This window comes from Carassius carassius, chromosome 46, assembly GCF_963082965.1.
Source record: "Carassius carassius chromosome 46, fCarCar2.1, whole genome shotgun sequence".
Classification (NCBI taxonomy): domain Eukaryota; kingdom Metazoa; phylum Chordata; class Actinopteri; order Cypriniformes; family Cyprinidae; genus Carassius; species Carassius carassius.
Genome location: NC_081800.1, coordinates 19,234,414 through 19,251,094, shown reverse-complemented (window position 1 = coordinate 19,251,094; position 16,681 = coordinate 19,234,414). Strand labels below are relative to the sequence as shown.

At 34.0% G+C, this 16,681-nt stretch overlaps 1 pseudogene; it reads right to left on the bottom strand.

The window, feature by feature from the left end:
• Positions 1 to 6,478: 6,478 nt before the first annotated feature.
• Positions 6,479 to 15,702, bottom strand: LOC132129354 (ethanolaminephosphotransferase 1-like; annotated as a pseudogene).
• Between the last annotated feature and the right edge of the window lie 979 nt (positions 15,703 to 16,681).

The window sequence follows — 16,681 nt, the reverse complement described above, 5'->3', positions numbered from 1 at the left end:
ATAATATTTTACCTTCGATTCTCAGTCTGTAAAGATGAGCTCTCAGGATATGGAAGCATATGGGTAGCAATATTCAATTTGGAATGTAATATGCAAAATGACAATGCAATATGTAAAATGGCAATGCATTTCTGTATTTACATTTACATTTTCCAATACATTTGTGCAACGTTTGGTGCAAAATGAAAATGAAAATTAAATTACATATTTTTCATTTGCCATTACATACACCAGTTTTAATATGTAAAATGAATACTAATTTTCAGCTCCGCCCACAAGTGTGAATGAAATATTGAAGCCATAAGCCAAAAGCCATGAATTTTGAAGCCCCACGTGTTTTGGTGAACTGAAGGGTCGCGTATGCGGCGTTTGTGTAGGCCTAGTTATTAGCCTCGAGTTTATCGTTAGGCTACTGCTGTACTCGTTGTTAATCCCGTTTTGAATGAAACATGCGTGCTTCAGTATGGAATTACATTTGGTTCAATAAAAATGAATGTAACTTTATAAAACTGAACGTAACTTTTTCAGAAACTATCAAAAATATGCCATTACAAAAGAAGAAAAACAATGAAAATGAAAAAAATGAACTCAGTCGCACAAATTTAACAGGCTCTTCAAATATGCTTCATTCTTTGTTAATTTTCTTCAAAGATTCGTTTTCACTAATCGTGGATTCTGAATGCATCGCCACAGATTTCATCTATGCTTCGTAGTTTTTCGTTTGGTGTTTTGGCACAAGCCTCTCGTGGGGGCGGGCTTAACAGTGAACTAATCTGATTGATAGTGAGCTTTTGATGGACAGGTGCTCTCTGACCGGGAAGTACAGACGTCACTCAGTGGCGCGCATATTGGAAAGCTCTCGCGGTGATTAAATCTGGTCTCTACCGCAAAATTTATTTTTCACAGACAAAGTGAAAGGAATTTCTTTTAAAGAATATACAAAGATTTAAATCTGACATTGATCTTACAAGCTCTTTTTGTTCGAGTTCTGAAGAAACTGGACACTTATTTTGGTCATGTCACTACACTCAGAAACTTTGGGATGATATTGGTGTGTTTGTCAAGTGTAAGATTTTGCCAGGCTTCTCAGTACATATGAAAAACATTCTATTTGGGTATTATGATATCAGTTTTGTTATTAATTAAAAAAAAAATCTTAAATTTCAAATGCAAATCCTCCAACTGTAAACCTGTCTTCTCTATTTTCCTAAAAGAAATGGAAAACAATTTGAATGCAATCTCAGTATCTACTAATATAAGGACTGTTAGAATTTGCTCTGCCTTTGATCTCCTTGTGTAATTTTGTTTAGATTTTGGCCCTCTTTAGTTCTATTTTATTCTTTATTTATTTATTTTTTGTGGTTGATATTATGTGATGTATGTTTTTTTTGTATGCAATACATCCCTTGTATTACTAAATATGTAAATAATATTTGACCTTCGATTCTCAGTCTGTAAAGATGAGCTCTCAGGATATGGAAGCATATGGGTAGCAATATTCAATTTGGAATGTAATATGCAAAATGACAATGCAATATGTAAAATGGCAATGCATTTCTGTATTTACATTTACATTTTCCAATACATTTGTGCAACGTTTGGTGCAAAATGAAAATGAAAATTAAATTACATATTTTTCATTTGCCATTACATACACCAGTTTTAATATGTAAAATGAATACTAATTTTCAGCTCCGCCCACAAGTGTGAATGAAATATTGAAGCCATAAACCGAAATGATCAAAACGTACACGGACCAACTGTCTTGTCCATGTTCTCTCACTTGAATCCTCTTCTTGAGATTTGAGTCTCAAGCCCCGCCTTGTTCACGCAGTGATTGACATGGCGGGAGGGGGCGGACACGTGATCGGCTCGGAATGCATTTTCAATGTGCACATTGAATTTTGCTACATTCATTGTGGGACATTGAATGAAAATGCAATCGTAAGTGTCTTGACTGTGAGTGTTAATGCATTTAAGAAAAATAGCATTTAAATGATAATTTTGCAACAGTTCTGTAATACATTTTCATTTTAATTTTGCAACTTATAAAGCATTAAAATTAGTTTTCATTTTACATATTAAAACTGGTGTATGAAATGGCAAATGAAATTTATGTAATTTAATTTTCATTTTCATTTTGCACCAAACGTTGCACAAATGTATTGGAAAATGTAAATGTAAATACAGAAATGCATTGTAATTTTACATATTGCATTGTCATTTTGCATATTACATCCCAAATTGAATATTGCTACCCATATGCTTCCATATCAGGAGAGACGAAGCGGCGTCATCTTCCTCCTCCGCTTGTCTTTCAAGGCAGCTTGAAGTAAGCTTTTGTTACTGAACTAATCAATAAAAGTTTTTCATGTTACAGTGTGCTACAGTTTGTTGCGGGTTATTATTGTCATTCAGTAATACAAGCATACTTCAAGCTGCCTTGAAGGACAAGAGCTCATCTTTACAGACTGAGACGATCGAAGGTCAAATATTATTTACATATTTAGTAATACAAATCACCGCAGAGCTTTCCAATATGCGCGCCACTGAGTTTTTTTTTTCAACAAACTCATATACAAACAATATGGCTTACATTCTTTTCAACATTCCACAGGAGCAGGTGCAACAACAACAAAAAAACAAAACACACAAAAAAAAAAAAAAAAAAAAAAAAAAACTAAAATAAATAAAATGAATTAAAATAAATAATAAAATAAAATTACAGCTAGGGCTTTGATCGCAAAGTATATTTTTCAATTAAATTAAGAAGTTTCATTGCTTGTTTACTTTTCATTATGTTAAGGGCTTTGGTGAAAGAAAGAAACTCGTTATGAAATACATAAAACCTAGGTTTCACCTTCATATATTTACATTTGTGAATGTAAAATTTTGCAAGAATAATTATATTATTTACCAGGAAGTCCCATTCATTATTGTCCAATACAACTCCATAAACAATGTCATTCTGAGAAAAAGGTTCAGTACGGATCTTTGTGTGCAGCCAGTCATGGATATCAGTCCAGAGACCTTCAGAGTGCATACATTGAAAAAATAAATGAACAGAAGTTTCAATATCATCACAGAATACACAATTGTTCGTTTCAAAACCACACCTCTGTCGTAATAATTCACCAGATGGATACACACCATTTAAAATCTTGAAATGGATTTCTTTCGCTTTTGGATTTATGGGAAATTTTAAGTATTTAGAGCGTAATGAATATATAGTATCTTTGGTGAAGATGTGTTTAATTGAGTTTCGAAAAGACAATAAAGGGTGTGTAATATCATCAAGCATCTTTCTAATCATTTTATTCGGAATTTTCATACTCTTGAAATCACAATTTCCAACTAATAGATGTGGAAGATTAGGGGAAATTTGAGTTGAGTTCAAAACAATCTCTTGAATAAAATTTAATGTAGGAATGGGAATGGCTCTCATTATGGAAGCGAAGGAATTGCGATCAACTAAAAAATCATATTTAAGACAAAAATTTTCGTATGTCATCACACTCCCATTTCCATCAGTCAAATGAATCAAGGACCAAATACCTTTATCCATCCAGTCCTTTTTATATAATGATTTGTTTTTAACTGTAATGTATCTGTTGTTCCAAATCGGCGTGTTATGCGGGGTGAAATTATGGTTGTACAAAAGTTTCCAATATAAAAGGACTTGCTGATAAAATAGGGATAATTTGAACATTAATAAAACATTAATAAAAATGAAGCATATTTGAAGAGCCTGTTAAATTTGTGCGACTGAGTTCATTTTTTTCATTTCCATTGTGTTTTTCTTCTTTTGTAATGGCATATTTTGATAGTTTCTGAAAAAGTTTCGTTCATTTTTATTGAACCAAATGTAATTCCATACTTCTGGGTCAAACAGGAGTGACACCACACGGGGCTGTCAGTAACTCTCATAAAACTTAGAGCTGCATAAAAATCTGCAAGCATATTGCACTTGGGGGTAAATATGTTTTCAAGATTTCTGTGTAACCTGAAGTGCTTCAGAGGATGGACTATCAGCACCTCGCCCTGACTCGCCTTTCCCAGGAAATAACGGCTATACACCGGCCTTCTCCGGTTTCTAATGACGTGCATGCATTATTGAGCGCGCTCTCCCGGTTCCTCACGCACAAAACGGACTACGCTCACGGACGCGGCAATTGTTTAATCCACGCAACCTCCGATTAACTGTTAGTTTAGGACCAGGACCATCCCTCCAAAGTGTCCTAACCCTTAAAAAAAAAACGATTGTAACAACACTGCAGCATGGGTGTTAAAGCAATTAAATAATACAATATCGTAGACTAATAATAACTGACACTCTCAGTCTGAACTGCATCACATTAATTTTGACCGAAATAGCTTATTGAATGTCACAACTCACTTAAATAAGATCAGTGCTTTCTGCTAACACTTTTGTAACAAATATACAATTATGCATATAGCTCCTCCTAAAAGCATAAATGTAAATAACCCAGGTTCATGAAACTTAAAAAAAAAAAATCAAAGAGCTGCTCTGATTGAAGCGTCTCTCAGAGTGGCTGAGTTCACTGTAAATGAAGCAAACTCCATCTCTGTGTGCGCTAATAGTTTAACGTGCATTTGGAAGCACTATGCAGGCTAGGTTCCTTTTATTTACTCATTCACATAATTTCCAACATTTCTGTGAACAGGTTTACAGCATTTCATAATTCTGCCAAAATAAAAAACTTGAATTTGAAATGTTAAAAGATCAATGGTTTGAATGTTTGAAAGAATTTACATACAAACGTGTATCATTATATAGTATGCCATAGTTTTATTTACAGTAGCCTTTTGTGATTTAAACTTATTTATAAAAAAGACAAACACTTTATGTTTTAAGGCAATAAAAAATAACAATAAATAAATAATAACTATTATTTTGTTTCATTTGATTGGGTTCCTAAAAACATTGAATAATGTGAATAATGTGGACTGAGAGAAAAGTAAATTGCGGCTTTAAATTCCAGCTACAAAAGTTAATCATATCGCAGTCCAAACAACAACATAACAAAAGTTGTACAGCCCTAAATAAAACTCCCCAAATTTTCAAAAATAAAAAAGCTTTAAAAAGACTAAATATTTTATGTTAACTTGCATGAAAAAATATATATATATAAAAAAAAAAATTGGGGAACCCCTGAATGAGGCAAAAGCGTGCAATATCCAGAGTTCTCTCAAAACTCAATTTCACGTCACCCACCGAGATACAACTTTTTATATTCAGAGAAACATGTGCGTTAACTAAACAAAAATAACCAAAATATGCAATGCCAATACCATGATATTACCTTCCACAATAAGGGATAAGTCCACGAAAACAAAACATTGGTGGTGCACTATTCAGTACCTGAGACACAGATGATGCACTGTGCCTCTGAGTGAAATCCAGCCTGTCCTGAGACTGGGGTGTCAAAATCTGCAATAGGACAAAATTATACTGTGGATACACTTACATTTAATGGGGCAGCACAAGAAGATAATGTTACAACATGGCTCGATTTTGTTTTACAATATGCAGAGGTTGAGTGTTTTTATCTCACTTTAGATTAATAAAAGTTATATTTGCTTGTTCTCTAACGCATCACACAAATGCAGTTACACAGTGATAAGAGTCCTTCTGCAACCAAAAATGTCACATTTAAGAGGGATGTCTAGTTTAAAAACAATAACCGGAACAAAATAAGTCAAGTAGCCTCCTCGGATATTCTGTGCACTAATAACTTAAAATGTGCAGATTTGAGTATGCGTCTTGAGTTTGACCCTCAGAGGAACTACCATCAGACTCTATGCAAAAAAATATGATTAAAAAATTACAAAGTTCTACGGCATACAAAGAAAAAAGCGCCACCTGCTGACTAAAATCTTTTTAATCAAATCTTCCAGGAGTTACCTCAGGAATGAGTGTCATTACCATTCTTTAACAAAGAAAATATTGCAAAAGTGTACTGGACAGTAATTAGATATTGACATAATAACAAATAAAGAATTTACTTGAGATATAACAGTTGTAATTTGTAGTAGGCGATGTAAATTCTTTATCCGTGTTATTTTTCTCGATTCATGTAAAACGGGTATTTGAAGGTTAAGAAACATGTATCATCATATTATGGAGATTTATAAAAAAGCAAGATGAACAACAATACAATGTTATAGCCTAACAACATCGCTAAGCTGTACAAGTTTAAACATCAATCGATTGTTTTCACTGACCGACTCTTCTCAGAGAAACAGAATCTATGGAGGCATGAGGTTTCCAGAATGAGTGTGTAAGTGTAAAACACATACACGGTTATTTACATACAGTACATATGCACATACACATACACTCATCCATATATTCACACATACATTCAACTCACACACTTTGGACAACCAGGGAAAAAAAATGTAAAATCCTCTTTCCTCAGTCCACCACACAGAAATGAAGATATGTACAAAGGAAAAAGAGAGAAGAAAAAAAAGACTAAATGATGGAATGAGCTTTACGTAGGCCAAGACATCTGCGGTTCACAGGTTTAACAGACATGTTGGTGACACACAGACTAGTGCTTTTATCGTGTTTATAGAACGGAGCGAGGTTTGACTCGCTCACTCTAAGTGCACCCTCTCCTGGACAGGGCTTGAAGCGCACTCTTCATTCAAGCACAAACTCAATAAAAGCCGACTGACTGGTGAAGCAAACAAAAAGAAAACTGAAAATAAAATAAAAAACACTGAAAATCGGCACGAAGACACACCATCACCAATGTAAAAAGGAAACAAAAACAAATATCCCAGTTGCAGTAGTAATACAAATTTTGTTGTTTAAATGAGGTTTTAGTTTGAGCTGTGTGTTATAGATCACTAGTTGTGGTTGTTTAAATTTGTCTCATGTCATTTTTAAAATGTGTATAGCTGTAGAGGTCAGTAAAAACATCATAGATTTAAATAAGCATCTAACATCCCTGTCCCCTCATGCATATGTTTCATATTAACTAAAAACTAGACGTTTCCCACAGTCCGCTTATATTGTCCATCATAGAAACATAATTAAATTAATGCTTCTAATTAAAAAAAAGAAAGAAAGAATTGTTTTTTCCCCAAATTGAGCAATTGAGGCCAAAATTAAATGTTAATAAAATCTTCAAATCAAATAAGATTAAGACATTCATCACATCCTATGTGTTCATTATGTGGTTTGTGTGTGACTCATCTGAGAGAGCATGTAAGTGAGATTAACCGTTCAAGGCTCCTAGTATCTTGGCTGGAAAGCATATTTCCTTAGGAAACAAGCAAAATCCCCAACTTCACGGATACCAGGCAACCAAACAGCCTCAGCTTGGCACGAGCAACACAATATAGCTCTTTCTAGGAGGAACGGGCTATGTTACACAGCTGCAAGTTGAGGCACTGTAGGTCCTGGACTCAGTGGGCCCTGTTTTTCTGAGCTATTGAGTCACATAGTGTAAATACGTGTCCAAGCTCAATATGTCCTATGGCATAGCTCCACCTCTGGGCACAGTGGGCCCTGTGTTGCAGCTCTGCCTCAGGGCTCTGTGAGCCCCATGGCACAGCTCCACCTCAGGGATCAGTGGGCATTGGGCTGAAGCTCCATTCATTTGTTGATTGAGCAGCATCCTCAGAATAAGGCGGCGCATTTGGTCAGTACAATTTGGTTTCCTGTTGTTAGTTGTGTCTCCTTGGTGATTGGTAAGAGTCGACTAGCTGAAGAACATGCAGAGATAGCTTAAACCTCAGCAGCCTTCAGGCCGATTTTCTCCTCGTCCTGTCAGTCCGAATTGGGCTTCTTTAGTGAGAAAGCGTATATGTTAAAATGATCACTCAGCTGCTTCACCTGCACAGGGAGACAGAAGAAAAAAATGACTATAATGAGAAATATTTTAATGTAGCTGTGCATAAAAACATAACAGTTACAAAAGATAATTCCATAAAATGTATTATATATTATAATGTTTAATAAAGTTTCATAAGTTGTTAATAATACTCATATTTACTATTATAATAATTTATAATCAATGAATTGTATAAGTTGTTATAATATTGATATAATTTTAATAAATTATATTAAATGGTTACAGGACATGGTTACAGTTGATTATAGAAATTATAAAAAAAGTGTTTGTGTGTGTGTGTTTGTATATGTATGTATATATATATATATATATATATATATATATATATATATATATATATATATATATATAGATATAGATGTATATATATATATATAGATAGATATAGATAGATATATACACATACACACACACATTTATACACAAGTACTTTTTCATTATTATTATTATAACAAGTAATTTAATATAAAACCATTTTATTTAATATTATTACTACAATAATTATTACTACTACTCAATTATATTGTATAATAATATATAGTTATTATTATAATTATAACAATTAAATATTTAACATTTGCCATAATAAGTCATTTCTAAAAGTTCAAATAATAAAATATTCTTTATGACTAATTAAGTAATAAGCAGTGTGTGTGTCTTTACTCACAACTGATACTCCATAGTGTATGTGAGTGAGGATGACTATGGCAGTCCATATGTAAAGGACAGTAATTTCAGCGTGCTGTACAACCCCAGATATCACTAGCAACACCACAGCTGTCATCGGCAACAACAACAGACTCAGTGGCTTACATCGAGTATTACTCATCTGGCATACAATGAGCTTGCACTGAGACAGAGAGAGAGAGAGAGAGAGAGAGAGAGAGAGAGAGAGAGAGAGAAAGAGAGCATGTCAGGATCAGAAATGTGACAAGATGTTTCAAATGGAACTGAAAGGCATCCATTGTCACAGCTGCTCAACTTGTTTATCTATAGCAGAGAGAGAGGACTGAGTACACTCACAGTAACATTGGAGAAGGCTGTTCCCACCATGAGATAAAAGATTCTGGGTTGCTTCTCGATGATGTCTGTAGGAGAGAGACTGATCCACAGTGTAGACAACACAAACAGGAAGACGGGAGAGAAAAACGGCAACAAGGCCTCATACACCGAACTGTGCTTCAGGGTGCTTTTACGGTATGCCCTAAAAAAACATACAGACAGAAAACGTGAGAACAAATATCCCTGTTCCAAAGCATACATTATTCAATAGAACATCAGTAAGCTACAAAGTATGAGCCATTTTTATGTAGTACAAGAAACAAGAGGCCTGAAATGAAACTTACTTAAAGACATTGTAGAGGCTCATTGGCAATGTTACAACAAATAAACAACCTGTAAAAAAACAAGTAACGAATGAGGATATCAGATCATCCTTTAATTAGTAAGTTTAGCCTAATAGCAAATGAAAACAGCATTTGAAGTATAAACTGTAAGAGAGTTCACTCACCAACTATCATAACAGTGAAGAGATCTCTGTACTGAACAATCCCAATAACAGGTTTGTACCATGTTTCCACACCAACCACCGCTGTTATTATGTACACCACAGAGATAGTCTGGTATGGAGAAAGTAAAAAGACTTTCATACAAACTGTAATATTTATTTCCATCCAAGAATCACTGAAGTTTCAATGTACTGTGTGTGATGTGTACAAAAAGCGAAATTATACCTTCAAGATGTATTAATTTCACATGTTTTATATACACTACAGCTCAAACACTGGGTACTTATACTTAATACTTATAACTAATAATATTATTCTGCTAGGAATAATTGTTTACAAAATGACAGTAAAATAATGATACAAAAAATTGGCTACTGAAATTCAGCTTTACCATGACATGAATAACTTAATAAATAAATAAATTAATAATAATAATAAAAATAATATTATATATATATATATACACACACACACACACTTCTCTCTCTCTCTCTCTCTCTCTCATAAGCCTAAGAGACTTTTTCAAAAACATATGATCTTACTGACCACAAACTTCTGAAAAGTATATATTTTAATTTAATTTTAATTTTTTAATTTTTAATTTTAATTGTATATTTTAAGTCCTTATATATATATATATATATATATATATATATATATATATATATATATATATATATATATATATATATATATATAGTTTATGCTTCATTTTAATATTTTGTAAAAAACATTTTCTTTTCACAAATTTTTCTTTAGCTCATTGTCATAAATTACCACTTGACTGATGTCGTAGCCCCAGGGTAGGAACAAAACCCCAGTGTTGTACTTCTCCCAGTGAGACAGTATGAAGGAAAACAGGACAACCCATAACAGATAATACAGCGTCACCACTCCGACCCCTGTCTCACCCCGTCCGAAGACAGAGTACACTGTAGCAACGAAGAACACACATGCCCAGCTGTCCAGGCCGTGGTCGAACAGCTCACCCAGTGGAGTGCTGGAGTTTGTTCTCCGAGCCTGTTTGCCATCCACACCATCTGTATGTACACACACAATATATTTGAAACCTATATGTACTAGGCATTACACCATTTCCAATTTTGCTACCACATACACAATGTTTCAGATGTCCTATGGATCCTAGACCTAATATTCACAGCTCTTCCTTTACTAAACTATAGTGTTAAGAAGCAAGCATCTGCAAATTCGATGCATGTTCATATTTTCATGTACAAATTTGTATTTTTTTGGCTGTATTACTGTCAAATGTCCCTATTGGTCAAAGTGCTCATCAGCAGAGTTATTAATGTATACGGCACACATCAGGTGGTTTATAAATGTACACAGATGGGACCAAAAATATGATTTGTGCCAAAATATAAGATTGTGTATTAGGCATCAGAATTTATATTCAGGGGTGCACATAATTTTTTCAGCCTGGTTCTCATAAGAGAACCTGGAGATTTGGTTTGGTCCTCACACTGCATATAGTGTGATCCATTAAATATAACTATAAAAAATGAATTAATAATAGGTATAATATTATTGCACTTTATTTAGTTTTTTTTTTACATAAAATAATAGTAAATAAACTAAATAATAGTGTGTGATAATATTATTAAAAATAAAAGGCAGTCCTAGTATTAAATATAGTAAACTTAAAAATAAAATGCTAATATTTACTACTACTTTCTTTGTTTGCCTCTTTAAGAAGAATTGCTTTATGTAATCTACAATTCTAAGTCGCTTTGGATAAAAGAGTCTAAAAATAAATAAATTAAAAGCATTTTCATCATCATATTCAAACTTAAAATTAGAAGGCTTTTATCTTGGCGGGTTGCCGGCAAGTAAGTATACGCGCTTCCAGATTTAGCACTGCTGCTGATTAAAGAGCCTCAGTGGATGAATGTCACAGTTTTGCATTGTACTTTGAAAACGGCATGGCATAGCCAAGATTTATGCTTTCAGGTTGAAAATAAAAACTTATATAGTACAGTTTGTGATCTAAAATGGTAATTGTGTATTAACAGCTGTCAACCATGTCGGTACGCAAATGTGCTGTCAGAACATATTTATATAACGCATTTTTTATTTTGGTCGAGCATGCGGACCTGCGGACCACTTATGTGCACCCATGTTTATATTAAACAATATTACTGAAATGCATTAATATTTAGCTTTTTTTTTTATTAAAGGTGTTCGATAGCATATTGGTGTTTGCTGTGTTCATGAGATTTGTAAATGTTCTGAACAACAACAAGCAAAAATGTTCCTTAAACACAAATAAATTGATTCAGAAACATTAGCCACTAGCTGACAGAAGACTGATCAAAAAGACACACTTACCTAAGGTATAGGCCAGAAAGTTGAACAGACCAGCAGCTATCCACACCCAACTTGGCACATGTGTACGGCCTTCCCCTGTGCCACACAACACCCACGAAACAATCAATCCCATTTGTAAACAGATACAAGTCCAAAAAAACAAAAACCGCATTAAAACAACAAATTGCTATGAATTATACCCTTAAAAATACCGAACTTCTTTAGTTAATTTATAAAGAATGAATTTAACTTTCAATAAAACGTATCAGTGGAAAACACTGATTTTAAAAATGTTTTTGTTTTCCATTACTAAATGAAACCAACACTTTTTGAAAGCAAAACATATTTGTTTTGTGACTTCTTTTAATTATTCACTCTACCACTGAATGTACAGTGTGTTATGCATATGTGAGAGAGCTGGCAATGTGCACAGGTGTGGCTGTGTATTAACAGATGGCTAGTTGATAATTGAGGGAATGATGAGCTGGAAGTGAGACCTTGATCTTTGTCATATGAAAAAAAGAAAACATACAACCTTTTCCTTATCTTTGCACATAATCAATAATTGGTTATAGTTGCTATTCCAAACGAATTAAGGTCCCTAAGCTTTGAGAAAGCGAGCATTACCCACAATACCCTCTCACTAGCATATCAAATCCATACCAATCATACACACATACCACAGTTTATTGACCTCACCTGAGGCATAAAAGTCAAAGTCGAAAAAGGACAACAAGATGAAGGTGAGTACCAGGAACATGAACCCTGTAAATGTGATGAGGTTTGGGGCAAGCCATGTGGGCAAGATCTGAAAAACAGTGAGAAAGAGGGGAATTAGCAAGTTGCAAATGGTCTGATCTCCCTCGCAGGTAATCAGATCCAGACAGAACATTAATTACTGTTGTATATATGTGATTCAATGAAAGCCAAACAAAGCATTATGGTAATCTATTTATGTGAAATACCACCATACATTCATGGATTCAAAATATTTTCATATAGATTGACAGACAAGAAACAAATCTTCATAAACGCGTCTTTATAACACAAAATAATAAGCAATAAACTATTTAATAGTGTATTTTAATATACAATATAAACAAAAATAAAATGCTGTACTAAAATGTATAACTACAAGATAATTGTAAATAGAAATATATTACAATTTGATAAAACTGTATAATTAATCTAATATATAATTTTTTTAATAATAAAACACTTTCGTTTTCCATATTTGAAAGGAACTTTTCAATTTGCTTGTCTTAATGTCAGTCTTGAGTTTAAATGCATCAAATAGTACATTTAAATAACACAAATGAATATTCATCTATAATAAAAGTGTCGTTATTATTATTAAATCTCATATGAGAGACTGAATGCCCTTGTGTATTCTGGGTAACATTACGATTCTGAACGTTCTCACCTTCACCAATGAGTTCCAGAAGGGGTGCATGACGTAGATTGAGAGGGGGTTGGAGTCAACCGCACTGTACTATAAAGAAGAGATGACGAGAAATGCAGAATAAGACAACACATACTAATAACACTCAGTTCCAGAAGTGTGAATGTCGAATAAAGAGTTGACAAAAGAGTGTTTCTGCGGTGTCAAATAATATGGCACACTGTGTCTACAAACTTCAATGTAATGTAACTCAATGTAATAATGTCCATCGAAAATGAAACGGTACACGACTACAGCACACAATAGTAGGATTCAGGGGTGAAGGTCACTTTTCAACTGCTCCCACAGCATGTGTTTATTGTTTGGGCTCACATTTGAATCTTAGGAAGAAGTCAGCAATGTCAGCAAATGAACATACACAAAACCACAAATTAATATACACAAAATGCTGAAATGAAATAGTTATTTTATAAGTATAACTAAGTTAAATTTATAAGTTAACTTTTTTTTTATGGTTTTGGTAAACTATAAACACACTGCGGGTCATCATGAGGGGGTAGTCATGTATGTTCAATGCCCCCTAAAATATGTGCAAATATGGAGAGCAAGAATAGCAAATACAAACTCAGCAGCCTTTATAACAGTCCAAAACACTGGGAGTAAATAAATACACCTTATCAGGCCAACAGGACATTCAACCAGGAGGCACACAGGGTCAGAGCAACATTCATTCACAAGTTCTGTCAAATAACCACTGAGACATACACACAACTCTGCGTCACACCCAGGAATTCAACCTCTCGAGCCCTCTAGTCCCACACCCTTTTAAGCAAACTATCCTCTTCAGAGATGCTTAACATGAATGCTTTGTGACAAATACTAATAGAGACTGATTGATTTAATTGGTATTTTATGTGAAGGAGTGGATGCCGCATTGCCATTTCCTTCATATTGATATTAATTATATTATTACATTATATCTTGTTTGACTATTAATCAAGTTATGGCAAGAGTGAAATGTGTAACCTTATGTGCGCTTATAAGATTTTAAAGAATCCTGCTTTATGCTGTACTTCTACTCTCTAAGATGATGACTTCATAGTGTATGTGTGTAACGAACCTTACTGATAAAATTCTAGCTAGGGCTAGGCGGCCTTGAAGTTCTGATATGTTTTCTGTGTATGTGTGTTACTATCTGTCTGTACAGGGAGAAGCTCAGACAGTCCCAGGACAAACGTTCAACTGCCAATGTCCAGCGTCTCAGATATACGTCTTTGGAGAGATGTATTGTGTCTGACCTCGGATCACTTGTCACCAAAATAGTTGTGAGAAGATATGTTTGAATCGTTTATGTTCATATGTGGAAACTGTCTAAGTTTATCTAATATAATATGCATTAAGAATATGCAAACCTAAAAATAAAAAATGACATTATATATATATATATATTTCAATTACAATTTAAACAACTGTTCACAATTTTTTTTTCCAAAATGTTATTTATTCATGTGATTGTAAAGCTGGATTTTCAACATCATTACTGCAGTCTTCAGTGCCTCATCATCACATGATAATATGTGGATTTGGTGCTCAAGGAATATTTCTTCTTTTTATGCATTATCATCATTGAAAACAGTTGTGCTGCCTAATATATTTTTGTGGAAACCATGATACATTTTTTTCAGGATTGGGTTAGAACAGTAATTTTAGAGAACAACCTTCTTTGCATTTCAATCTTCAATCAGGTGTTTCTTCTTCTATAAACTATATCAGAGGTCTCTGACACTACACCACTATGTACAGTAACACATGAATATTAAATGAACACAGCGAAAAATTAAAGTGAAAGCGCGGTGAGTGAGGGACTCACATGCAAATTATGTCCGAACCACAGATCCTTGTTAGACGCGGAACCAGGAGCCCATGCCTTTAATTCAAACCGATTTACAAGCTAACCGACAACATAAAGCATGTAGATCAGCTAAACAAAGCTGGATAATGTATTTGTGTTGTGTTTGCTGGTAGAACAACATAATGTTGTCACATAATGTTTAGAACTGAAGATCTACTTTCACTGGCGGTTTCAAGTCACTGTGGCACACCAGTTTCACCGGTTAATACCACTAATATGTCTTTAAAAATCTTCGAATTGGATGTATATGCACAAATAACTAAACTGTGTATTAATTCATCCCGAAATTTCGAGGGAAGAATAGACTATTTCTCTTTAAAAGGTCACAATAAACAGCCGTTGTCCTTTCTAGAGAGCGGCACACACCGGCAGACCTCATGCTTCATGATAGCATTAACAGCACGACTCAACTAACCAACACCCTAAAGTCCTACACATTGTGCAGAATAACAGCGGTCTCACCTTATATTTATCAAAACCTGAGAGTTGCTCTTGGGTGACATAGTGGTAGAGAGCCATGATGACCGCAGCACGGCTCTGAGACGAACCGAAATTCACCCGTGTCGGCTCACAGTTTCCGCAGTGCCGCGCGTGTGCGGTGGCGTTGCAGTGGCGTGACGCTTGAAACTCCGCCCACAATCCAACGTCATGTTTCATAATAAAAGCCGACGTGGAACTTGCATCAAAACGTCAGAAACACTCTAGTCTAAGTCTATATTTAGTTTTATTCAGTTATGCTACGTTTTTTCTACTCAGTATAGTGTTTTACTATATATATTTACACAGCTCAGTAAACGTGTATTTATGTATGAATGCATGCATTTATGTATGTATGTATTCATTTACATTTTAAACTCTTCTACAGACCACCTTCTCTTTCCTAAGTATAAAAACCTCGGGACTAGTCTACATAAAACGGGAACAAATGTTGCACTATATAGACTAAATTTTCTCAGTATTACATAAACGATTATATTATATTATATACGTGAGCTATTTCTCATTGTAGGTAATTTAAAATTATTTTTCCTTAAAGCATATACATTAATGGTATGGATAAATACCTTTTTAATTGTTTTATATTAGGCTCGCTCATGTTCACTATGCTGTTATGTCACTATCTATCCAAAAGGGGGCACTACAAATACACGAATCTAAAAAAAAAAAAAAAAAAAAATCATTAACACCTCTGTACAGTAGAAAGGTTACGACTAACATACACATAACTCATGTAGGCTATGTTTCTATGTAAAACTAAATAAACGTATCGTATATTTATACGATGTCCCGGTATACACCCAACAGCGAAGATAAGGTATCTTTCCTGGTGCTGCATTACAGTAGATAAGTACATCTCATATCCATACTTTGCTTTGTTTGGTTTGGCCCTACCTCGTCATAATATGTAAGAGTGATCATATAAGCAGCTATCACAAAGGCTTAACCTAAAATTAAAATTTAGATAAATAAAAGAAGCAGAGAATAACCGACATTTCCTTCTGACAAAATATTTTTTTATTTTATAATTTTTTTTAGCACATACCTTTATATCTTGTTTCATGGAATTATAGGTAATTAAAGTCACGGGACTCAAAACTACTAATTTTCCTTACAACTGTTTATTCTTTACTTTTCTGGTTAC